Here is an 11,124-nt window from a genome sequence, read left to right as displayed (position 1 = left end):
ACAAGAATACAACTGAGCTTTGGATTTACTCTATCCACATGAGCCTACTGTAATTTTTCTTCAACCATTGTCAGTTCTTTTTCTGCTTCAGTTGTTAATTCTCTGAGACTGTTCAAGTCTTTATCACCATCCAAGGTCTTGTTTAAATGAATTATTAGATCAGGTATTATCCCAACAGCCGGTCGTAGGCTGGAGATGTCTCCTAATAATCTTTGAAAGTCATTAAGAGTTCATAACCAGTCTCTCCTGATTTGTGCCTTTTGGGTCTTAATTTTTCATAAACCTATTTTATAACCTAGATAATTAACAGAATCTCCTCTCTGAACTTTTTCAGGAGCAATTTGCAATCCCCATTTAGGTAAAATTATTTTTACTTTGTCAAACAGCCTTTCTAAGGTATCTTTTTTTTGACCGAATAACAAGATATCGTCCATATAGTGGTAAATAATCGACTTGGGAAATTGTTTGCACATAATTTTCAATGGTTGGCTTACAAAATATTGGCACAGGGTGGGAGAGTTTAACATTCCCTGTGGGAGGACGGTCCACTGGTACCGCCTTGTAGGCTGAGAGTTATTATAAGTAGGCACTGTGAAGGCAAACTTTTCTCTATCTTTTTCTTGTAATGGTATAGTGAAGAAACAATCTTTCAAATCAATAACTATAAGAGGCCATCCCTGTTATTTTGGGCAGAGGAATTCCAGATTGCAGAGGGCCCATAGGTTAAATAACCTTGTTGATAACTCTAAGATCTGTTACCATTCTCCATTTACCAGATTTTTTCTTAACAACAAATACAGGAGAATTCCAAGGGCTGGTAGATTCTTCTATATGTCGAGCATCTAATTGCTCTCGTACCAGCTGTTCTAAAGCCTGCAACTTTTCCTCAGCTAAAGGCCATTGTTTAGTCCATATTGGTCTCTCAGTCAACCATTTTAGAGGCATGGCTGTTGGTACCTCTGAAGGGCCATCAATTGTTTTGTGTTCTTGTACAGCTCTAACGGCCGGTTTCCACCATCTGTAATATCTTGTAATATTTTCCTCAGAAATATAGGCTCTAGAATATAATATAATTTGGGTATTCCATTGCTGCAATAGGTCACAGTCCCATAAATTCACTGCAATATTGGCTACATATGGCCTTAGTTTTCCTATTTGTCCTTCTAGTCCTATACATTTAACCCATCTCGTGCTTTGTCTTACTCGAGATAGGGTTCCAATTCCTAGGAACTGAATATCTACCTCCTGAAGAGGCCAATGCGGATGCCAAGATTCTGGAGTAATGATACTTACATCCGCACCTGTGTCCAGTAAGTCAGTAATAAATTTGCCATTTACACACACTCTTAGCTTTGGTCTTTGTTCATTTATAGAAGTCTGGCAAAATATACGTTTACTTTGTCCTCTTAGATCTCTTGATTCATTCACCACATTTAACTCATCCTTCAGGCCGTTATTGCTTTTAACAGCAGGCATGGGGCTTTCTAATTTCCCTAAAGAGGCATGTTCTCTGCAGTGACATGAAATGACTGGACCACATTCGCCATGGGGGCCTGCGAGAGGCCCCTCATTGCGGTTCCCAATGGCAACGGGTTGCCTTGTTTATCTCTTGTTGATCTACACTCATTTGTCCAATGCCTGCCCTTTCCACATCTCCTACATAAACCTGAAGGGTGAGTCCTCCTATTCCTGTTATTCCTAGAAGAGGCATTATTCCTGGAATTCCATTGTCTGCAGTCCCTTTTCATGTGTCCCATTTTGCCACAATGAAAGCATTTTGTAATCTGATGTCTCCTTTTACCTTTGGAAATTGCTTCTTGTACCCATGTTTCATTGCCATAATCAAATGTATCAATATTCATTGTGTGTAGTACCCATTCATCCAAAGGCGCTGATCTGATCTTTAAAGATCCCAGGATCCTTTTGCATTCTACGTTGGCATTCTCATAAGCCAAAGACACAATTACAATATTTCTTGCTTCTGGGTCAGGTATCCCTATTTGTACAGCCTTAGTTAGTCTTTGTAAAAAGTCACTAAAAGGTTCTCTCTGACCCTGTTTTACCCTGATATACAATTCTACTCTCTGACCTGAGTCTTGAACCCTGTCCCAGGCCCTTAGAGCTGCTGTGGCACATATGGATAAAATGTTTTCATCATAAAGAGCTTGTTCCTGAGGATCAGAGTAAAGTCCTTCCCCTAGAATTTGATCTAGAGAAACCTCAATTCCTTTCGCTGATTCTTGCTGTTGTAAAAGTCTGGCCTCTTGTTTGAATAGGCATTTGAAATGCCACAAGGGTCCATTCTCTAGGACTGCTGAAGTGAGTTGATTCCAATCTTGAGGAGCTGCCCTGTTGCTGAGAGCCCATGTTTTTAGCATCTCTTTAACAAGGGACGAATGTAGTCCGTAATTCACAATTGCTTGTTTAAATTCTTTCAGATCACTCATACGTACAGGCTCCCATGTATGTTCTTTAATGACCTTAGGGTTTTTGGAGCCGGTTATCTTTTCTGATGCTATTACTGGAAAGGCAGGTAGAACTCCATGTAGACTGAGAGTTTTCGGAATTAAATGTTGCCTTTCTACCTTTTGCTCCTGTTCATCAGAGTCTATGATTTCTTCAATCTTATTAAATCTGCTCACCATCGCCTTCTGTAAGTCCTGAATCTCCTGTTCAATATTATGCTCCAAAGCCTTCATTAAGGATTCTAAGGTATGGAGTTTGTCGATTAGAGACACCATCTCCTCCTTGGACATAATTGCCTTCATTGAGGATTGTAAGGCATGGAGTTTGTCCGTTAGAGATAACATCTCTTCCTTGGATATAATCCTCATGGCATGTACTGTGCCTTCTTGCATGGAAATCCTGTCAATCTATCATACCCATTTGATAAAGTGCGATTTTCACATTCAATGGTTTTAATCCTCTCAGCTAATGTTTCAGCACTTACAGTCATGGACTGGAGGTTACGAGTCATTTTAGTTGTTCCCTCCTCCAGAGCAGTGAAGCTCCCTTTTAAAGAAGTAATATTAGACTGCACCTTCTGGATATTTTGGTCAATCGATCGAGTCATATCAGACAAAGATCTAGTCTCCTCCTTGAGAACTCCAAACTCTGTTTTGAGGAGGTTGGTGTCAGTCTGAATTGTCTTTAAGGTTTGAATCTCTGCCCTCAGCATTCTGGATTCAATCTGTAAGGACCGCATCACCCTTAGAAAACTGCCAAACACCAGAAAGGTGATAAGTCCCTGAAATAACGAAGTAAGAGGAACATCAGAAACATCTTGCAAAATCTCATTCATAGTATAATTTAAAAGGCTATGGAAACCTTGGATAGTAATATTTTCTGACATTTTCAATCAAAAGAAGTCTTACTTGTATTATGTATTTATTTATTTATTTTCAATGGGGGGGGATCTTACCTGTAATGACAGTGGCCTGCCAGTAGGTGGCAGGGTGCACCTGATTCCACGTGGCAGGCAAGTCAGAACCAGAACCAATTCTGCAAGAAATATACTCAAATCCAGAGGTTAAGCTCACAGATCGTGTGCTGTGTAAGATTACTTACAGGCGGGCTGCAGTGCAGGCTGGACTCAGCCTGGGGGGGGGGGAGACACTGGAGGGGGGGGCGTTTAGGCAGAGTCAAGCTTCCGAAGGCGTCAGCAGAAGCCAGAAAGTCCCCTCCCTGATCCGACCGAGTTTCGGTGGTGTGTGGCTCCGTTAGGAAGTTCCCCGCCCCGATTCTATTAAACAGAGCTGGGGTCTAGCGCACAGGTCCTACACCACGTGCAGGGAACACTGTAGTTAGCCGCCTGAGCTGTTTTGCTAGTTCTGCTGCAGCAGCGGCAGTCCCCAGCTCGGATGCGATTTGCACTTAAGCTAGGAAGTCTGGAGCTGGCTAGTCAGGGTGCAGGAGCGGCTAGGAAGGCCGTGGGGCTGCGGACAGACTCCGGGCTGTGACTTGGGGGGGGGGGGGGGACCTCACGTTGGCACCAATTGAAGGAGCAAGGTTGATCGGTATTTAATGATCCGCCAGACTAGCTTACAAAAGATACAGCTTTAATAAAACAGAATGAAAACTTACACCAGAGTCCCAACGGTTCGTCTGGAATGCTAGAGCCAAGCAAGAGAGCGAGGGGAAGCACACCCGCCAGGTGTATAGGTAAATTTTTGCCTTAGGGCAACAAGCCCCACGGACAGAATGTGATTGGCTGAACTCCCCTATCACCTGGTGCCTGTTGTTTTGGTTTTTCAAGGCAGGGTCTCTGTGTAGCCCTGGTTGTCCTAGAACTCTCTCTGTAGATCAGGCTATCAGAGAATTCAGAGATCAGCCTGCCTCTGCCTCCTAAGTGTTGGTTGTTGGGCTTAAAAGTGTGTGGGAACACCACCCAGTGGCTGATAGCAGTTTTAATACTAATTTGTATTAGTTTCTTTTTTTTTTTTTTTTTTTTTTGATGTGGTTCTGGGAATTGATCCTAGGACCTTCCACATCACATATACTACCAGTGAACTATAGGTCCTTTCTGATTCGTTACTTGAAAGAAATAATGCTTTATCACAAGGAAATTGAAAGAAGGAAAACATGTTTTTCTCTCTCCTATTCCCAAGAGGCCTGTAGCAAGGGGAAATCACTGGCTTACTTGGCTTATGTTTCCTTTTTGTTCTAACAATTGACAAGACAAATATGAATGTGTTCTCATGTGACTATGTCCTGGTTTGGATGGATCGCATATCTACAGATTAGAGAGGAATTTTCCAAGGAGGTCAGTAGACCATTCCAATAAGTCATATGATGTATCCTCATTATCCATCCAACTAGGACCTTGGGGTACAAGGAGAATTCCTAGTCAATTTCTCCTTCCTTCCTTCCTTCCTTCCTTCCTTCTTGCCTCCCTCCCTTCCTCCCTTCCTTCCTTCCTTTTTTCCTTTCTTAAGAGACGTATGCAGCCTAGGTTAGCGTAAAATTCATCTAGAAGTTCAGACTGGCCTTGAACTCACTCTAATACTCCTGCCTCAGCCTCCCAAGGAGGCCGGGTTATAGGCATTCACCATCCACACCAGATACCTAGTTAAGTTCTTCTGTACCCTGAGTCTGAGGAAGTGGCTCTAAGGTTTGTCACTTGGGACGGGCTATAAAGGAGTGAGTGTTGATCCTAATATAAGCAGTTCCCGAAGGGACAGACAACCTCCCTGATCGCTGAGCATTCCCCTTCCCGTCAGGGCTAAGTACTCACTCATCATGGTTGACCAGGGCTAAGTACTCACTCATCATGGTTGACCTGCCACTGGTTTATGAAGATACAGTGCTCCTTAGGAATGTGGAAGTCATTCAGTGAGGTGTCCCTCGTTGTGCTGAGGAGAGAAGAGAGCTCTGTCCAGCTCAGGGCTTGGAGACACTGTGGTGTGGCGTGTTCCTCCCTCCACTGTATCCCAGTGTCTGATTACCACAGTCTCCAAGCCCCATCCTAGGAGGTCACATGAACAGCAGGGACATGGGGGAATTATCCTTCCTTTTTCTGAGATCCTGTCCTACAACTTCAACACTTCTTTACTAGACATTTTTGTGCTCAGATGTTGACTGAGGTTTCTGTTCCGCCAAGTCCCAATGTCGTCCAGTCCCCAAGAAACACACAGAGGCCTATATTAAATATAACCTGTTTGTCCTATTAGCTCAGACTTCTTTTAACTAACTCTTACATCTTACATTAATCCACAATTCTTGTATTAGCCATGTCTCTTGGTACCTTTATCGGTGAGGCATTCTCATCTTGCTTCATCTGTGTCTGGGTGACGACTGCAGATTTAGCCTTTCTTTTTCCTAAAATTCTCCTATTCCAGTTGCCCTGCCTATTCTTCCTATCTGCTACTGGCCAATCAGCATTTGATTAAACCAATACAAGTGACAAATCTTTACAGGGTACAAGACCATTGTTCCACAGCACTCAGATGTGCACTGGGGCAGTTTCTGAAGCCAAGCAATCAGGGGATGGGCCTTGCCCTGGGGAGTCTGCAGATTTTGTACCACGAATAACCAGCCTAATGGGTAGGCAGAGCTGAATGTTCACTCTCACAGTCGAGGAACTTGGGCTGTGAATCTTACAAATCCTCAGAGGTTGAAGCTCTACTTGACCAATGAGCCAAATAGGCTTCCAGATGGAAGAAGACACATGTGTCAGGGTTGACCTTTGGCAAAGGTAGAATCTGGGAGTCAGATAAATGGATAGACACCTTTCCGGGCAGAAGGTACTGTTTAAGCAAAGTTGACAGATGTCTGGATTACCCTTGTGAGAGACAGTGAGGAGGGCCTGGCTGGAGCAGAAGATTCCATAGGGAGCAAACACAAGTGAAGGTGAGTGACCGTTGAGGCCATAGCGACTGGACTGGTAGACCAGAGATTGTGGGGACAGATGTTGAAGTTACCATATTCAGGAATGAGATACAGCCTGAGTTGTTCCCAGAGCTCAGGAGGTAATAGCACATCATGAGGTCACTCTTGTCTGTCCTGTGTCACCTATCACGTGGTTGATGTGTTAGTAAATAGGCTGGGTATGGGTAAATAGCCACTGATGGATAAAGGGGTAGGAGCAAGGCTCCTACCAGCACTAAAGAGGTCATTGACAATGTTGACAATCTTCTTGTGAGGGATTTGAACACCGCTGTCTTTGGAGTTCTCAGTGTGCACGAAAAGGGCCCCTGTGATGTCCAGGATACTATTCTAGAGGACACAAGTTTAGGGAAAGTTTAGCATTTCAAGAGCCAAAGGCCAAAACATGTCCTATTTCATCTGATATGTCCTCAGTGCCTGGGAACTTCCTTGTCCTCTGACCACTGGACTGAAACTCCGAGTTTTGAACTGGCATCAGCCCTAAATAGAACATAGTCATTTCCTGTTCCACTAATCCTTCTTCCCCTAACCCCAGGGGTCAGTTTCAGAGATGAAAGAAATATGTGTGAACTCAGGGACTTAGCCCTGTTGAGGTTCATGTTCCTGCAGAACAATAGCCTTTAAATTAACAACACCCCATATTGCAAAGCTCTGCCAAGGCTCCATTCACCTGCCTTTGTTTTCTGGGTTGTGGAGAAGCCCCCGGGGGGAGCAGTAGGGAACAGGGCATGACTGCAGGTCACAGGCCTCTGAGTGGTCCTGAGCCTTCCTCGTACTTGGCAGTACATGGCAGTTGAGTACCATGGGGTAGGATGTGAGGGGATGTTCTCTGGTCCTGTGAGTGATGGGTTTACTATCTGCCTCCCAGTCTCACCTTGTTGAAGTCTTGATAGTGCTCCTGGACGGTCTTCTGTAGGAACAGCAAAAATTTATCATTGAAGTTCTTAAACCTCTTGAGTGCTGGGTTGGGCAGGTAGCACAGGATGGGGAAGAAGTCCACAGCATTTCCTGAGGAGACATTCTCCACAAAGTCGCTGCTGCTCTTCAAAAGGCTCAGCATATCTTCGCTCTTCTGAGGGGAAGTTCTTCCCAAAGCACATGGTTCCAATGACATTAGTCAAAATCTGACAGGTTCGAAGTGCCCAACTTCTGCTTCTGGAACTTGCTGACTAGATGGTTAGCCTCCTGGCTCACATGCTCCTCTAAGTAACAAGAGGACGATGAGTTCAGGTCTGAGGCTATGGAGAAACTCTTCAGAGCATCCATGGCTAGGCGGCAGTAGACAGCCCACACCGGTGCAGTGCCTGGGTTAAAGGTCAAGCTCTGGCCATCAGTGATAAATGTGAAACTGTAGAGGTCTGGTCGGCCCTTGAAGTCATCTCCCTGCTTCACCAGGGCCTGCTGGATGGTGTCCAGGCCACTCAGCACCATCACAGGCGTGGAGTCGATGCGGATCTGCAACACGTCCCCATACTGCTAGCTCGGCTTGATCAGTGACAGGTGTGGGTTCTTCCCTAGGGTCAGCAATATGCCCAATGATGGACCATCCCCAGGGTCCAGGCGGACTCTTCAGACCTTTGGGGACCCATGTCCTTAAAGCTTTGACCACATAAAATACTATACAGAAGATGGCAGTGGCCAGTAGTAGCTCTGGGGTCAAGGAGTTGTTCTGGGACAATGCCATCTGTACCGGCTGCAGGGCAAATGGAAGGGTGGGGTGGTTTAGTGTGGATTCTGAGCCTCCCTTTATTCTTCCACTCTCTCTTTCAGGCAACATACTTTCTATGTTTGGCTTTTAACCACACACCAGGACAGTGAAGATAGACCTGTCATGTGTCCTGCTCCGTTAGGAATTTGCCCTCTCATCCCATCACAGAATTCAAGGGCTACAAAAGAGCCTTACAATCCTTACGTTTCCCAACTTTAGTGTCTGAATTTCCACCCCAGGCTCTCCTGTCTATGTCTTCTCCCATTTCCATTTCTGAGACTGCAGTGGATGCAAATGTCCATTCCAAAACAATGAAGCTAAAGACATCTCCTCACCAGCCCCAATTACAGAGTGTTTGCTGGGCTTTCTGCCAAAGGGTCTAACACAGTGTGGGCTCCCTGCTGGAGCCCTCTACACACCCATGGAGCAGAAGATGTCCCCTTGCCCAAGCAACAGAAGGTCAGTGTCCCTGGAATCACACCAATGACCTGTGGTATTCCCCTCCGTTGATGACTCTCTATCCATACCACAGGGTTATCTCCTCCAAAAATTCGTCTTCATTGACCTCCATGATTGGAGGTTGCAGTAGGCTACAGCCAGGTCTAAGGCTCCCCAATGCCAAGCAGGTGTTCTCTTTTTATCTACTCACTCCTAACAACTGTTCTTAGAGAGAGGCTATCTGAAACTGTTAATTAAAGGGAGGAAGCCAGTGAGATGTCTCAGTGATTCAAAAAACTTGCTGCCAAACATGACAACCTGAGTTTGATCCCTGGAATTCACATGGTGGACAAAGAGAACTGAGAGTTGTCCTCTGAGCTCTAGCATCCAGACACACAACAAACTGACAGATACACACAGAGAGAGAGACAAACAGACACACACACGAGAGGGGGGAGAGAGGAGACAGAGAGAGACAGAGAGAGACAGAGACAGACTCAGGTTTACAATGAGAAACTAAGGTCCAGGACTGAGATGGAAAGAGCTAAACCTCACATCTCCTTCAGTCCCTACAGGGTCCCTATATCTCCATCGCTAATAGGATTTAGGATATAGAAGCAGGTTATGACAGAAAACACAGATATAGCTGAAGGGTAGGAACTGGAGATCATAGAGTTGTAGGTTCATATGAGGGGTCTTTTATAATACCACCCTCTCCAGACTGGCCCAACTGTCCAGTTCACTTGATAATCAACGCTGGATACTGCGCAAAGTTGGAAGAATCAATTCTTGGCTTTGGGTCAAGATCCCTTTGATCCTCATTCTAATTGGGTCTCAGGAATAGCTCTTTCGGTCAGAAGATGTTCTGATTTTGTGGAGATAATTATCCATGACATTTTAGGGTTCAGGGTAGAGGATACAATTCTTTCAAAGACAGCAGAGTCCAGGGTGTAAAAATTAAGTCTGTAGGCAGTATACCCTCTTTAACACGGTACCCAAAAGAAAGGTACATATCTGGATCACAGTCCAGGCAAACCAGGGGCAGCTCATGTCCCCTGTGAAAGCAGGGAGTAGCATTATTCTACTCACTTTTCTACATTGACAAACTACTCAACAAAAGTAAGTTAAGGAAGGAAGGTTGCTTTGACTCACAAGTTTGGAGTGTAGTCCATGGTGGCAGGGGAGTCAAAGCAGCAGGAACACAAGTCTGCAGGTCACATTGCATCTGCAGTAAGGAGCAGAGAGAGATCATGGGTATGTTCTAGCTACCTCAACAATCCTTACACCTGTGTGTGTGTGTGTGTGTGTGTGTGTGTGTGTGTGTGTGTGTGTTTCTGTCTCCACCCAAACTCTCTCTCTCTCTCTCTCTCTCTCTCTCTCTCTCTCTCGGTGTGTGTGTGTGTGTGTGTGTGTGTGTGTGCAACTAAACCTACATTCACAAAAACACAAACATACTTGATGAAGACTCTGGCACTGAACTGTGTCTTGACTCCTACCCCAACTTTTATTTTCTTTAGATTTTGTATTCTAAAGAAAGACCTTCTCTGCATTCTCCATTCAGTGTCTGATGGTAAGAAATTAAAAGCTAGCGAATTAAATTCATGGTCTGCTTATGTCAATTGGTTAGGACTCTTCCTAGTCAACATGATTGGGTGTGGAGGCAGGATAAACAACAATAAACTAGATAGTTCCAGAACCAAGAGAAAAAGGAATCAAAAACAAAAGCAGTGCTGGGTATGGTAGCACACCTTTTAATCCCAGCACTTAGGAGGCAAAAGTAGACGGAAATCTTAGGTCAGCCTGGTCTACATTGTAAGTTTCAGGTCAGCTGGCATTACAAGACTCTTTAAAAAAGATAAAATGCAATGTATGAATATAATTGGAATCTATGTTTAACAAAAAGTAATTTTTAAAGTCACAGAAGACATTTTTGGAAAGATAATTCAGGATTCATGGATATGGCCTGTAGAATAAGCTACATTTTGAATGAATACTAATTTTCTCAGACGTGACATACAATCATGCTTACATCATATCTTAGTTACTACTCTAGTTCTGTGAAGAGACACCATGACCAAGGCAACCCTTATCATATAAAGCCTTTAACTGAGGGCTTGATTGCAGTTTTATAGGCTCAGTCCATGATCATCATGGCAGGAAGCAGACAGACAAGGCGCTGGAGCAGTAGCTGAGGGGAGCTTTACATCCTTATCCATAGGCAGAAGGAAGAGGGGGATCAAGATTGGGCTTGGTGTGGAGTTTTGAAACCTCAAAGCCCTTCCCCAGAAAACACAACTCCTCCAACAAGACTACACTTCCTAATACTTCCCAAGCAGTTCCAGTGACAGGGATCCAAGTAGTCACTTTTATGACCCTATGGGGGCCATTCTCGTTCAACCTGACATTTGTGGGACAACATTCTTGTTTTTAGGAGGTTAATGCTATCTGCTTTAGAGGTAGAGTTTCATGATACCTGCAACCTTACAAGTGGTTCTGTAGGAAAACACCTAGAAAAACTACATGTTGGGACTGTTGAGATGGCTCAGTGGGTAAAGGTGCTTGTCACCAAGCCTGATGACCTGAATTGGGTCCCC

At 44.5% G+C, this 11,124-nt stretch overlaps 1 pseudogene; it reads right to left on the bottom strand.

Moving 5' to 3' along the window:
* Nucleotides 1-7,206: 7,206 nt before the first annotated feature.
* On the bottom strand, nucleotides 7,207-8,091 carry LOC125388878 (cytochrome P450 1A2 pseudogene; annotated as a pseudogene).
* Between the last annotated feature and the right edge of the window lie 3,033 nt (nucleotides 8,092-11,124).

The sequence above is a fragment of the Myodes glareolus genome, chromosome 4 (assembly GCF_982192425.1).
Source record: "Myodes glareolus chromosome 4, mMyoGla1.1, whole genome shotgun sequence".
Taxonomy (NCBI): Eukaryota; Metazoa; Chordata; class Mammalia; order Rodentia; family Cricetidae; genus Myodes; species Myodes glareolus.
The sequence above is the reverse complement of the archived record's forward strand: the minus strand, read 5'-3'. Positions and strand labels throughout refer to the sequence as shown.